This window comes from Bos javanicus, chromosome 5 (genome assembly GCF_032452875.1).
Source record: "Bos javanicus breed banteng chromosome 5, ARS-OSU_banteng_1.0, whole genome shotgun sequence".
Lineage (NCBI taxonomy): Eukaryota > Metazoa > Chordata > Mammalia > Artiodactyla > Bovidae > Bos > Bos javanicus.
Genome location: NC_083872.1, coordinates 72,773,577 through 72,789,089, shown reverse-complemented (window position 1 = coordinate 72,789,089; position 15,513 = coordinate 72,773,577). Strand labels below are relative to the sequence as shown.

The 15,513-nt window shown below is 45.2% G+C and overlaps 1 protein-coding gene across 2 annotated transcripts in view; it reads left to right on the top strand.

Moving 5' to 3' along the window:
• The window catches only part of LARGE1 (LARGE xylosyl- and glucuronyltransferase 1), a 613,949-nt gene that overhangs the window by 155,401 nt on the left and 443,035 nt on the right, over window positions 1-15,513 (top strand). The gene's annotated exons all lie outside the window — the stretch shown is intronic.

Below are 15,513 nucleotides of genomic sequence, written 5' to 3'. Positions count from 1 at the left end.
GAAAAGGTTGGGTCCTGCAGGGATTACTTCATGCAGTTTATGGAGTCAAATGTTTCATGCATTCTTCCATCTATTCATTCACTTATCTGTTCAGCCAACATTTTGCAACTGTTTAACATCTGTGCTAAACTAGGTGCTGGGAATCTGGTGAAAACAGATTTGAACCTTCAGAGTGTCATGGAGGAGATAGGTTAACACGTGATTGCTATACATTGCTGTACCTGGTAACTCCTTAAGATGAGGCAAGCTCACAGGGCTGGGAGATAGGGTGGTCAGAGCCATCAGGTGGGCTGATTGTAGAAGATGAGTGGTGATGCTGATGGGCTGAGTACAGAGGTTCAGCAAAGGAGATGCCCTTCCTGAGCAAACAACAAACACTCCTCCCTGCCACTTTCCTGAAATCCATAGAAGAGATGCACGCACCATCCTTCTAGCCAGGAGTTTCTAATGTAATGCGACGCTCTGCGTATCAGAGATGCTTTTCTAAGCTTCAGGAAGGGAAGGAATGGAAGTATTGAAGAGCCTACTTTCTTTATATTTACCCCCAAACTTGACTTAAAAAAAAAAAAAATATATATATATATATACACACACACACACACACGCACACACACACATCTCCAGTGAAAATCTGTCTCCAGAAAGTCACTACAGTGTTTTTAAACATTTCCTTTATGCATAATTGTATTGACAGCTCAAGGCTACCTTTTAATTAGGAGTTCCACTTCACTTTCTGAGACTTGCCCTGAATTTGCTTGGCTGAATATCAATGAGCTTAAACTCTTCCCTTCAGGTCAGGGAAGGGCCTAATACCACACCCCTGTCCCTTTCCTGTCCCCAGACCTCCTTGGAGTGGCAGATAGAGCTTTCACCTAAGCATCTAGATAGAGTGGATTATGCCCTGGCTGTGGGTAACAGATTATGCCATGGCCGTGGATGGTTAAGTTTTGGTAAAGAGATCAGAGGGAGGATGGTGAGTTGGTATTGGCAGTAGAAAAAAGAAGAAGGAAGCATTCTCCAGGGATGATGGCAGAAACCCTGTGAAAGAAAGCCAAGAACATTAGTGCTGGTACAGGTTTAACACGTTGAAACGTTGACTTTGACAGGATGGCTAGACTGGTATAAGAGTATAGCGCTGGTATAGCAGCAATAATGATAATGACAACAACATACACTGTAATATTCTAAGCATTTCTACATGCCTGGCATTGTTGTGAGGATTTAATGCATATTAACTCCTCCTTCACAATAATCCTGTGTGGTGGGTTCCAATGAGGAGGTCTAGGAAGATCAGCTGTGGTGATATGCCCAGGGACCCAAAGCCAGTCAAGATGGGGCCTGGGCTGATTGGACTTGAGAGCAGGAGGTTTTAACTGCAATTCCATGTTGTGGACTGGGCTTCAGTGAGGGGAGACTTTGGGTGGGAAAACAGGAACCTGCAAGGTGTCACATGACCTTTCTGGATGTGTGAGGGAAGCTGTACAATTTTGATTTCTGCTCATTGGTAGAAACCCAACTCCAGATGATTTTGGCAAAGAGGAAATTTGGTGACTACTGAAACTAATAAGTTCAAAGGAAAAATTCGGCTTCAGGTAGGGTTGGATCCAGGGGCTCCAATGATATTTTTGTAGCTCTGTCTCCCTACTTTGTTTTGCTCTACTTTTCTCTGCTGTAGTTCTTTTCAGGATAGCTTTTCCTCTCCGGTGAAAACTTTGGCCAACAATTTATTCTCACCAGTCCCTTGTAGAAAGAGGGGGATTCCTCCCCCATAATTCTCCAGCATCACCTCTGGTTAGATTACCGCTGGTCCCTCTTGGTCTGGAGAGCAATTACTGTGGTTGGGGGAGGCGGATGAGGGCATCTCTGAGCTCTGTGGCTATTTCTAGACCAGAGTTCCCTGAAGCATGTGAAGTGAGACTGGGGAAGGGTGGTCCCTAAGGGTACATGGTGCAATTCCCCAAAGAGAGGAAACTAGAAGTTGGTCTGGGTTGTGGAGAACTCAGATCTGGCTGTGCTTAGTGATGGGTTGATATCAACTTGAAGGTCTCTTTCCAGCATCATGCTCTCTAGTCCAGCTCTGGCTGATGGAGTGACTGTGCCCATGGACTTTTATTAGACTGGCAGATAGATTGCATTAAATAGGGGTTGGATGATCCAGATACAGAAAAGATCTTCATGACCCAGATAATCATGATGGTGTGATCACTCACCTAGAGCCAGACCTCCTGAAATGTGAAGTCAAGTGGGCCTTAGAAAGCATCACTACAAACAAAGCTAGTGGAAATGATGGACTTCCAGTTGAACTATTTCAAATCCTAAAAGATGATGCTGTGAAAGTTGCATTCAAAATGCCAGCAAATTTGGAAAACTCAGCAGTGGCCACAGGACTGGAAAAGGGCAGTTTTCATTCCAATCCCAAAGAATGCTCAAAGTATCACACAGTTGCACTCATCTCACACGCTAGTAAAGTAATGCTCAAAATTCTCCAAGCCAGGCTTCAACAATACATGAACCGTGAACTTCCAGATGTTCAAGCTGGTTTTAGAAAAGGCAGAGGAACCAGAGATCAAATTGCCAACATCTGCTGGATCATCAAAAAAGCAAGAGAGTTCCAGAAAAACATCTACTTCTTCTTTCTTGACTATGCCAAAGCCTTTGACTGTGTGGGTCATAACAAACTGTGGAAAATTCTGAAAGAGATGGGAATACCAGACCACCTGACCTGCCTCTTGAGAAACCTGTATACAGGTCAGGAAGCAACAGTTAGAACTGGACATGGAACAACAGACTGGTTTCAAATAGAAAAAGGAGTACATCAAGGCTGTATATTGTCACCGTGCTTATTTAACTTATATGCAGAGTACATCATGAGAAACACTGGGCTGGATGAAGCACAAGCTGGAATCAAGATTGCCTGGAGAAATATCAATAACCTCAGATAAGCAGATGACACCACCCTTATGGCAGAAAGTGAAGAAGGACTAAAGAGCCTCTTGATGAAAGTGAAAGAAGAGAGTGAAAAAGCTGGCTTAAAACTCAACATTCAGAAAACTAAGATCATGACATCTGGTCCCATCACTTGATGGCAAATAGATGGGGAATCAATGGAAACAGTGGCAGACTTTATTTGGGGGGGGGGGAGGCCAAAATCACTGCAGATGGTGACTGCAGCCATGAAATTAAAAGATGCTTACTCCTTGGAAGGAAAGTTATGACCAACCTAGACAGCATATTAAAAAGCAGAGACATTACTTTGCCAACAAAGGTCCATCTAGTCAAGGCTATGATTTTTCCAGTCATCATGTATGGATGTGAGATTTGGACCATAAAGAAAGCGGAGCACCAAAGAATTGATGCTTTTGAACTGTGGCGTTGGAGAAGACTCTTGAGAGTCCCTTGCACTGCAAGGAGATCCAACCAATCCATCCTGAAGGAAATCAGGCCTGAACATTCATTGGAAGGACTGATGCTGAAGCTGAAACTCCAATACTTTGGCCACCTGATGCGAAGAGCTGACTCATTTGAAAAGACCCTGATGCTGGGAAGGGGAAAACAGAGGATGAGATGGTTGGATGGCATCACTGACTCAATGGACATGTGTTTGAGTAAGTTCTGGGAGTTGGTGATGGACAGGGAGGCCTGGCATGCTGCAGTCCATGGGGTCACAAAGAGTCGGACATGACTGAGCAACTGAACTGACTGATCCAGATACATTAACAGAAGCAAGACCTAGGTTTGATCCCTGAGTCGGGAATATCCCCTGGAGAAGGGAATGGCAATCCACTCCAGTACTCTTGCCTAGAGAATTCAATGGACAGAGGAGCCTGGCGGGTTATAGTCCATGGGGTCGCAAAGAGTCAGACATGATTGAACGACTGACACTTCAACTTTCTAGCTAGGAGGATGAAGGTGACACATTTGTTTTACCAGGTATCAGTTAGTCCATAGCCGGGCCACTGCATTTATTTCTGGATGCTACACTTTGAGAGCAATCTAGATAAGTCAGCACATTTAGAAGAATCTAGGTGAATGACAGTGCCATTTCAAACTTTATTTTGTACGAAATAGTGGAAAGAATGGGGCTATTTACCCTGGAGAAAGAGAGGCTCCAGGTGTATATGACCAGCTTCAGCAAACAATCAAATGGCCACCATCTGAAATAGAGATTGGGCTTACTCTGACAGTCCCTGAATCTATGGAGGGATGTGGCAGGGAGCCAGATATCAAGATCATCATAATAAGGGTCATTCTGTCCAGTGCTGGGATGAGAGGGAAGGAGCCCTGGGAGGGAGAGATGAGAGGTGTGCAGACAGAAGGGTGATCATCAAGGCAGTTGCACAGGGGGAACTGCCTGCCTGGTCCTAACCCAGAGATCCTGAGACTCTAGAAAAGCCTGAATGTTTATTCAGAAACAAAAATTTCCTCCTTGGAGTTCCTGCCAGTTGCTGCAGGCATCAGTACACTTCCAAAAGGGCCTGCAGAGACATTCTTTTCTCTGTAGTTAAACATAACAACTTTGAAATCCATTTATTGACACCCTTGAGTTTTCTGTCTCGAGGCAAGTGGAACCATAAATAAGGGACAGAGTTGCTGCCTGAATTCGGAGTTTATGTGGGTTTATTTATTTCTCAACCCTGTCTAATTTCGATGGATGATCTCCTGAGAGCAGAGCCTAGAACTCTTCCAGAGATGTGGATGCTTTTAGATAGAATATGATTTTGGAGTCAGATTACACACAACATCATGATATATTGAGAGAGCAAGGGAGGGAGTCAGGGTCTCAGACTATAAAGTCAACTCAGAGTAGCTGGTAATTTGGGGCATAATCATGCTTCTCTTCTCCTTCTGCTTGAAATGATGTTATAAAAGTGAAGCTCCCCTATTGGGGCACAACATTTTACATGTCTATGATTCTAAGCATCAGATGTGAGTGAATGAGTTGGAAATGACCAGAATCTTCTCCAGTTAATGGGAAATAGGACAGGAGGAGGAAAAAGTCTTACTGTGATTTGCTCTGGAGTGTGGTGGCGCTAGTGGTAAAGAACCTGCCTGCCAGTGGAAGAGATCTAGAGACATGGTTTGATTCCTGAGTTGGGATGATCCCCTGGAGGAGGGCAAGGCAACCCACTCCAATATTCTTGCCTGGAGAATCCCATGGACAGAGGAGCCCGGCAAACAACTGTGCATAGGGTGGCAAAGAGTCGGACACAACCAAAGCAACTTAGCACACGCACACATGTGGATCCAGGATCAGTGCATAAAAGTTATGGGGAAGCAGGCATTTTCTTAATGTAAGAAAGAATACCTCTTCTAACTCCTTTGCCAGGTGTTAGAATTCACCATTTGGGAAAGCATTGAAATCTTCCTTCCTGGAGCTATTTGTCAAAAGCCAGGTGACCATTGGTTAAGAATGCCCATCAGGGATGTTTCTGCTGATGCTTCAATCCCCAAATTCCTAAACACTACTGACTCCATGTCTTCCCACACCTTGTGTTCCTCTACCATCTCGGTTAACATCCCCAGCTACCCATGCTGCAGGCTCTAAGCTTTGGAGCCTTTGTTCTCTTCCTTTGTCATTCCCTTGGTTGCCGTATCCTGTCGCATCTGATCTTGGCCTCATGCAGCTGTGTCTTTTGTTTTCCCCGCTTTCACCACCTCTGATGCACTGGCTCTGCTGTCCACGTTCATCCTTTGGGGTCAGGTCTGATGCAGCAGCTGGCTCTCCTACCCATCTCCTCCACCCTCAGTCACAGCACCTCTCTGCTCCTCATCTGCCCTGCAGCCCCATGTCCTCACACCCTCCTCGCATTCCTGTCCAGCCAAGCTAGACTTCCCTCCATGCTCTGTGTCCTCTGGGTTTTGGATATGCTGTTCCTTCCCCTCCCGTCTTTGCTTGGCCAACTTAGAATCTCCTGTCTCAGCGTAAACATGAGAGCTCCTCACCCTTAACTAGGGTGCTCAACCTTAACTCTGGCTTCCTCTGCTCCAGCCCCCATCCCTAACTCCTTGTCCTTTTCCCTCCCTCATACTCAGGACACTTCGTTTTTCTTGTGTTTGGAATTGCTGTCTTCTCTACTGACTGTATTTCTCTATTGACTATTTTGTCATCTGATGACATTTTTGATTTATTTTGGTCATCTGATGTGAACAGACTACTCATTGGAAAAGTCCCTGATGCTGGGAAAGATTGAAGGCAGAAAGAGAAGAGGGCGTCAGAGAAGGAGATAGTTGATGGCATCACCGATGCAATGAACATGAACTTGGCCAGACTCCGGGAGATGGTGTGGGACTGGGAGGTCTGGCGTGCTGCAGTCCATGAGGTTGCAAAGAGTCAGACACGACTGGGCAACTGAACAGCAGCTACTGACTGTAAGCATCAGGAGGCAAGTGGTTTACCCTGTTCATTCTTCCATCTCCAGCACCTACTGTGTGCCAGGATAACTGCTGAATGCATGAATGAGCAAAGGAACGTGCGCTCTTCAGGCTTTGAGTGTTGCCAGCTCTCTTCGTTGCCTCCTGATTAATGGCAGACTCCTTGTCATGGTGCTGGGGTCTTTCACAGGCTTTCTCTCTCAGTCTATAATTTCTGTCTTCACTCAGGTGAGGACACCTCATCAAACATCCTGAGAAAACCCGTCTTCATTTTCACTCTTTGTTCTTTCTGCCCAGGATACAGTTCTCTTTTCCACAACCCTTCCTTCCAGCCTGCTCCTTTAGTGCCCGTATTCAGCGTCACTTTCTCCTAATGTCTGATCCTGTCTTAAAACTTCTGTGACAAAACTCACCAAGGGATATTTTGCTTGCTTGGTGTCTTTCTAGGCACTTGTGTATGAAATTCTTGAGACAACAGACTGTTTACTGATTATCACATCCCCAAAGCCTGGGCATCACTCTGCTCGATTCTTTGTAAATGTTGCCTAGAAACGATTCTGCTATTAAGGGCAGCAGGAGCCCATGTAGCTTCCCAGTTGGCGCTAGTTGTGAAGAACTTGCCTCCAGTGCGGGAAACATAATGAGGCATGGGTTTGATCCCTGGGTCGGGAAGATCCCCTCAAGAAGGAAATGGCAACCCACTCCAGTTTTCTTGCCTGCAGAAATTCCCTGGACAGATGAGCTTGGGAGGCTACAGTCCATAGGGTCATAAAGAGTTGGACGTGACTGAATCAACTTAGCATGTATGCACGCACATAGGAGCCTGTGTAGACAAGGGCTTCTCCTGGTGCTCTGAGCATCTCTGATTTTGAGACCTCAGGATATGGCACTGGACGCCTCACCTGCCTTCTGGTAGGGATGTTAATTCTGGGATTTGACTGGTTCTGCTTAAACAGATCTCTCTTTGAATTTAGATCCTGCCTATTATTTTCTGCCAGAATCGCCTTTTCTCGTGGGCATGGGAGTGGTTCTTTCTTCTCTGACCATCAAGGAGATGGCGTTCAGCTGCTATTGAGTTATCAGCAGGTGGAGAAGGGTGCTTTTCAGCCACTCAGAAAATGGTTCACACATGGTGCCCTCCGAGCATTTATTACTAGCTCCGCACAGGCACTGCCTGTGGTCACAGGAGGCGGGCCAGTGAGGGTTGCGGGGGTTATTTAAAAGCAGATGCTTTCAGCGGTGTAGCACCTAGAATGTTTAAAAGCAGTACCATGAATGGGCACAGGATATTAATTCCTGGCTGATTTCAGCCGGCACCCACGTTTGTCATTTCTGAAGCCTCCCCTCATTGTTCATGCACTCTTTATCAACACAAGCTCCTCTTGAAATGAATGGTTTGCAAGTCGTTACTGTAAATTTCAACAGGAGAAAATGAGGTCCTGGCATTTGGCCGTTTTGAAGAGTTGCAGTGAGAACCAAGGAGTTGTAAGTTAAAGCGTTTTCCTTGTTTGTTCGTTATGGGGGACCATGGAGCACGTGAACAGTGGGGTAGGGGAGGTGGGGGCTTGTCCAAACATAACCACTTGCCCAGCCCCACATTCCTTTGCCCCATCCTTCAGCCTGGACCTGATGCAGGAGGTTTGTGAATTTCAGACAAGGTGCTAGTGGATACTTTGCTGAAGGTTTCATTAGCCCCCGAGGCTGGGCTGTGTGGCAGCTTTGATGGCAGCCAAACCATTTTGCCTTCCTGCCGATGGCCCCAATGTATCACTTAATAAGGATATTATGAGGTATAAGAACATAGGATGCTGAATGCAAAATGAAATAGGAAGTGTAATATAAAAGTTTTATTGATCTTAAAAAAAAGATCAGAAATGAAGGGCTTTTCTAGCCAGGGCTTAATAGCATTAGTGCTGAGCTTAAGCAAAAGTCTGCAAAGGATGAGAATGTACAAGAGGCTGCAAGTGGCGCCCTGGGCACAGGGCACAGTGGGGCTGTGTGTGTCAGCGGTTCTTACCTTAGACCAAAAAGCATCTCTTCAGGGTCTTGGAATCTGAAAGTGCAGCCCAAGTCTATCGAGGTCCACGGTTTTATCTGGTTGTGAGATGGTTGCTAAGGCGACCTCTACTTTCCTTATACCCAGCTTTTAACCTTAAAATACTATCAGTGGTCCTGCTGGGGTGGAGAAAATGACCCTGAAGAGTCAGTTGGCTGCATCTCCTGGAAGAGCTCATAGCAAGAGCCTTGGGTGAGGCGTCAGGAAACCTGGTTTCCACGAGCCCCAGCAGCCCCCTGTATTAATTTTTTGTGGCTTCTGTAGTGTGTTACCACAAATGTAGTGGCTTCAAACACAGATTTGCTGTCTTACAGTTTCAGAGGTCAGAAATCCAAAATGAGTTTCGTTGGGCTGAAGCCAGGATGTTGCCAGGGCTGGCTCTTTCTGGAGGCCCCTGGAGAGAAACCGTTTCCTGGCCTCATTCGTCTTCTGGAGGCTGCCATTTCCCTTGGCTTGTGGCGTCTTCCTCCGTCTCCAAGGCCAGAGGGGTAGCATCTTCAGATTATTCTTTCTGACTGCGACCTCTGCTTCTGTGGTCACATCTCTTTCTCCAATTGTGACCCCCCCTGCCTCCCTCTTAGAAGGACCCTTGTGATTATGTTGAGCCCATCTGGATAATCCAGGATAATTGTCCCATCTTAGAATCCTTAATCTAATCACATCCACCAAGTCATTGTTGCCATGTACAATAGCATAGTCACAGGTTGTGGGGATTAGGATGTGCACATAACTGGGGAACCATTATGTGGTCCTCCATACCCCTCCCGTGCAGTCCTCTACTTCTGCATCCCCTCCATCATCATCTTCTTTAGAGACAAAGCAAAGGGGGGTTGTACCATCTACTTTCTCATAAAGACATCTTATCCTGCTCCAGGAGTTTTGACTTCAATCATTTGGATACATGAATGTCTAGCAGGACTTAGCACTCATGAAAAAGGGCATTGTATTTAGACGTGTTTGCCTGTTCGATTTTGACCCTAATACTTTGTAATAGGTGCTTCATCAGTAACCAGTGATAGGTTAAGGTTTTCTGAAATGAAAGGTTCAGGACTTCTGCTCTTTGACGATTCTTGTCTGAAAATGGTTTATTTTCTAGTTTCAGATACCAATTTAACGAAAGGAGGGGGATTTCATCAACCTATTGATGGTTGAGTACATCAATTTTAAGTAAATAAAAGCCACTGTGTAACTATTTGGGCTGCTCTTCGTATTATCACCTAAACCTATCACCTACCTAAATCAGCCATCTACCAAAGAGAAATGTGTCTATATCGGCACAAAAGATGAGTAAGAAGAGGTTTACATGGGTGTGTGTAAATGCTTGTCCACAGTAAAAATAAACACATCAATAGTGGCATATTGTGAAATATAGCAGAACAATTAAAATCTATTCATGGTGTTAAGCAAAAGAAGCCAGACACAAAAGAATAAATGCTGTATGATTTCAATTATACGGGCAAACAGTCAACTTAGGGATAGAGATGAGACTGGGGCAGGACTAAAAGACTTTGTGTGCTGGCAATAATTGAATTTACTTTTTAACCTCTGATTATATGATAATACAGATGTGTTCACTTTGACAGTTCATCCAGTTTTTCATTGATCTATTTTCCTGTGTGTGTGTGTGTGTTTTTAATAAAAAACCTATGCAGGCTTTGTTAAATAAGTACCTGAATTTGAAAAGATGGTGTAGATCTTGCATTCTTTTCAGATGAGAGGGATTTTATTAACTTTTGCAATTTACAAATCTATGTCACTGTTTAATTTTGAAATTCAAATGCTTTTCAAGCATGGGACTTTTCTTTGGGGATAGATGTTTAACATTTCTGTGCAACCGCATTTCCATTTTTCCTTCATGCTACACCTCATCATTTGGACACATATTCTCCCTGTGAGAGTCTGATCACAGCTCTGACTTCGAGTTCTGAAATTTGCTCATAAAACCCTAATTCTGAAAGTGTTTTTATCCATTTGCAACACGACCAGTATTCCTACCCGAATTCTGGCAATAACATAGCTCCAATTAATATTAAAATGGTATTATTTCATATCAAGGACACCAAACCACGTTGGATAAATGGTCCTATCTGCTTTAGTCAACAAAAATGCATCTTTATAAAGCCCTGGTGCCTGGAAAGAAGACTTTTATTGTGTTATAGGGAATAGAAAACATGAAAAGGCTATGTACTATTTAAACTATAACTATAATGGAAGCAATAGCAATAGTTTCTGTTTGTGTGTTAGTTGCTCAGTCGTGTCCAACTCTGTGTGACCCCCATGGACTGTAGCCCGCCAAGCTCCTCTATCCATGGAATTCTCCATGCAGGAACACTGTTTCTGTTTATCGCTTGTTAAAACAAATTGGCTGCCTCTGGTCTGCAGGTGTATTGGGTTTGGCTTGCTGAGAGCTTTTACCATTTTGGAATTATTACTAATAGTTAAATTTGGAGATGGCACTTAAAAATCATGATTTCTGGCTTAAGTAATAAAGTGGAAAGATCTTAGCAAATTGGACCCACATTGCACAGCGTCCATTGACTGGAGCTTAGTGCTGCTCCTTTGCACAGTGCACGATGCTTCAGTTTGCCATGGTCCCCACCCTCCCTGGTTGTCCCTGTGTCATTCTATGCACAGAGCCAAAGGGAGAAGAACAAGCCCCTGGTCTTTGCTAATGTCACTTACTGACTCCCAGCTGGCTTAGGTTAACTTTGGACTTTGGGCTTACTGTCTGCCATGTGCTGTGTTGGGTATTTTACATACATAATCTCATTTATTTCTCCAAACACTTTCCCATTTTATAGACGAGGAAACAGGCTTTGGGATGTTTCGTTCTTTGGCCAGGTTCACCTAGCCAGTGGGTAATGGAGGCAGCATTGGAACCCAGGCCGTGCCTGTAAAGGCCCTGCACACTGCTCTCCCGGTAACTTGTAGATACAGAAATAACTGGTAGATGACATTTTAAAGTCAACATGCCCAAGTTCTAGACAAGGACAAGACAAACCCTGTGACGAGGGAACAGGGCCATCTTAGACTAGAAGGCAGACCGTGTTCTGTGGCTGGCAAGATTATTATAAGCCAATAATAAGCAGAAAATTCAATCAGACCTTCAGTGCAATTTGCATTTTGTCTCTGCCATAGGCTCATACAATTAAGAGCACAAAAGGACAGTAGGAATCTAGTCAGGCTTACAACCCAAACAGATCAAGCCTTTGAAAACTGCCCAAGGACTTTAGAGCAAGGGCTGATGGTGGAGGGGAGGTGTCCATAAATGACAGGTGACACTTAAATCAGTGATGACAAGTTGCTTAATATCACTGCTGGTCAGTTTCTCCTCCATGAGAAGGGGAATGTACTATGTAGCTCATACAGGTGTTAACAGGGTAAAGTTGAGTACATACTATGGCATGGCAGTGAGTATTTTTTCCCCTTCTCGAATTTTCCTAGAATGTTGGAAAGTCATTGTGTGTGCATGCTCAGGTGCTTAGTCTTGTCCAACTCTTTGCAGCCTCATGGATTGTAGCCCTCCAGGCTCCCCTGTCTGTGCGATTTCCCAGGAAAGAATACAAGAGTGGGTTGCCATTTCCTTCTCCAGGGGATCTTCCTGACCCAGGGATAAACCTGTGTCTCATGCATTGGCAGGCGGATTCTTCACCACTGAACCACCTGGGAAGCCCTAAGGTCATTCTGGGAAAGACGCAGAAGATCACCCACCTGATATGAATAAGGCTCATTGAGGGACCTGAGGTCTAGAGCATGTGATCTAATGAACTAAACTCACAGCCTCGGTCGGTGGTATAATTGGAACCACCGCTCAGGTGTGTTGCATTTGGCCTGCTGACTGCTTTTATATCATTTTGGAATTTGTTATTAGCAGTTAAAAAATTTGAAGATGGCTCATAAAAAATCATGATTTCTGGCTTTCCTTAATAAAATGAAAAGACCTGATCTCACTGCTTGATATCCATGTCTTCATTTTTAGTGAAGGCAAGAGTGAATGTCCATTTATTTATGTCCTATCCATCTATATTTCCAGGCATTTTGCAGTTAGAAAGCAGCAGGTTAGGTGGGAGGGGACAGGGAGACTCTTGAGACATAGTATATGTGTGTGCTCAGTTGCTTCAGTTGTGTCTGACTCTTTTCGACCCAGTGGACTGTAGCCTGCCAGGCTCAGCCATGGTCATAAACACACCAGCATCTCACTGTGGACCCAGCAGCCATGTTTGGAGAAAATTATTTCACACACATTTAAAGAGTCACAAAAAGGAAAGGACCATCCTCTGATGCAAAGTGAAATCACTTTTCTATCTGAAGATTTTTCTGAGGGGGCTGTAGCTGAATCAGCACACTTTGAATTCCAAACCTCCCCTTAAATGCTGTGTGTCATTAATAGAGTGACTTAACCTCTCTGAACTCAAATGGTTTCCTCCAAAGTGGGAAGTACTGCTTCCTATTGAATAGGGGTTTTCTATCCTGATCTTCCCTGTAGCTCAGATGGCAAAGAATCTGCAATGCAGGAGACCTGGGTTTGATTCCTGGGTCAGGAAGATCCTCTGGAGAAGGGAACGGCAAATCTACTCCAGTATTCTTGCCTAGAAAATCTCATGGATACAAGCCTGATGGGCTACAGTTTGTGGGGTTGCAAAGAGTCGGACACGGCTGAGCAACTAACACTGCTACTGCAGATGAAAAGGAATCCGTTGTGCCTAGCATAGATTTTCAGAGTCACTTTGTGTTCAGCCAGGTTCTATGTGCTGACTATGTGTCTGAAGCAAATTGTTTAAGGAATAGAGAGTTAAGTGTTAAGATTACACTATTTGGAAGAACCCTGACAATGCCAGATTCCTTTTCTTTCTAGAGTGGGATGTTCAGACAGTGGGTATTTGTCATTTTTGCCCCAGCAGAGGGCACCCCATGCCCCGTCTCCTGTCCATCATGAATTCTCCTGTTGATACAGAGCCAGTGCTGGGATTGAAGCTTGCACTGATGCCTCAGAAGGAAGTTGCTGCATTGAACCAATAGTAGCTATTTGGGGTAGGGATCAGGGTGGTGTTGAACCAGGGAGTGGGGATCTTCCATTTCTGAGACGAGGTGATCGAACTTCAGAACCCTTAGGTGACTCCTCCAAGGTGGTTCATTCCTTCAACTAACACCATCAGACACTATTTTAGGATGTTAGGTACAGAGCTGTGAATTACACAAGCATGCCCCCTTTTCTTGTGCAGCTCACTATCTAGGGCAGAAAGAGAGATGATTCATAAATTCATAGTCTGCTGAGTGGTGATCCGCACCACAGACAGAAAGCAGGGGAGCTTTGGTGAAGAAGGTGTTTTTGATAAGATGGTCTGGACAGGGGCTCTCAAGTGATGTTTAAGCAGAGTCAAGCATAAACTGAGGGCTTCCCAGGAGGTGCTAGTGGTAAAGAACCCGCCTACCAGTGCAGGAGATATAAGAAATGCAGGTTCGTTCCCTGGGTCGGGAACCCTGGAGGAGGGCATGGCAACCCACTCCAGTATTCTTTCCTGGAAGAATCTCATGGACAGAGGAACCTGGGGGACTGCAGTTCCATAGGAGTCAGAGATGACTCAATCGACTTAGCACTCATGCATGCAGGCAGAGAAAAAGAGGCACAGCATTTCAGGCAGAAGGGGATAGCTGGATGTGTAGAGGGCTTGGTGCCTTTGCAGAAAAGCAGGGAGCAACCAGGGTTGCTGGAGGGAAGGGAGAGGACGGGGCAGGGTGGACAAAGCCAGGAAAGGTGGGAGGACCCACTTCACAGGCTTTGTGATCGGGTCTTAGGACCTGTGTTCTGACTTCTCTTTCCTCATCCTGTCTCCTCCTTGGGAAGCTTATCCCTTACGATCTGGACTTGCCTTTGGCTGCTTGCCTCGAAGGAACCTGAGAGTGTTTCCTCCTCCAGCCTGGAAGGAGGTCACCTGGCTCTCTGGTTCCAGAATTGCCAGATAAGAATCACCTGGACAGGACTTTCCTGGTGGTGCAGTGGCTAAGAATCTGCCTGCCAGTGCAGAGGACACAGGTTCAAACCCTGGTCTGGGAAGATCCCACATGCCGTGGGGAAACTAAGCCCGTGTGCCACAACTACTGAGCCCATGCTGCACGAGAAAAGCCACCGCGATGAGAAGCCCAAGCACCACAACTGGAGAGTTGCCCTGGCTCGCTGCAACTATTTATAGAGAAAGCCCACGCAGCAGCCAAGACCCGGCGTAGCCAAAAAGAAAGAAATTTAAAGAATCACCTAGGCATCTGTCAAACATGCAGTCAACTCAGCCCACCCTGGGGCAGTGCTTAGGAGAAACACAGCGTCAGGGCCCTGTGCTAGGTCTGCTAAACCAGAGTCTGCAGGGGAGATGCCCCCGTATCTGCATTTTTAGCAACGACCCCAGGTGATCCTTACCTTCTGGCCCATTTGGGAAGTTTAACCTGGATCAGCTGAAACCCCTGGGTGGGTGATCTTTCTCCTCTCCTCAGGCTCCGGCCTCCAGGGCTTGGGTTTAAGAAGGTGGAATCAGGCTGGTGATGACAGCGCTGATGGAGGGCCTGCTGTTGTCTCACAAAGCAGCTTTGTCGCCTTCGACATTTAAGTCTTAGTCTTCACACCAGGTTCCTGAGGACGATATTATTATCCTCAGCCAATCTATCATTTGTGCCTCTGTTAATCCCTTGTGTTGAATTGCACCTCACTTACATAACTTACCTCCTAGGTTGTATAGACCTAATAGTGTACATTACTTAGAAAAGTGCTTGGCGCGTAATGAACTCTGGATAAATTGTCATTAGTACTTCCTCTGATTTCTACACCTTCAGATGGCAAGGCCTCGCCTTTCTGTAGTCATCTCTGAATCCTTAGTCTTTGGCACAATACCTGGAATAAAGTAGATGTTTAATAGGCATTGAAGTGCCAGAGACGAGGATAATATTAGCTGCTCTTTATGGAGCATTTAATCTTTGACTTGTATTAACTTGTATGTCCTTCAGAAGTGCCCTACATAAGGTAGATACTGATAGTCCCATTTTGCAGATGAGGAAAATGAGGCGCAGGAAAGTTCAATAATCAGCTCAAGTTTCCA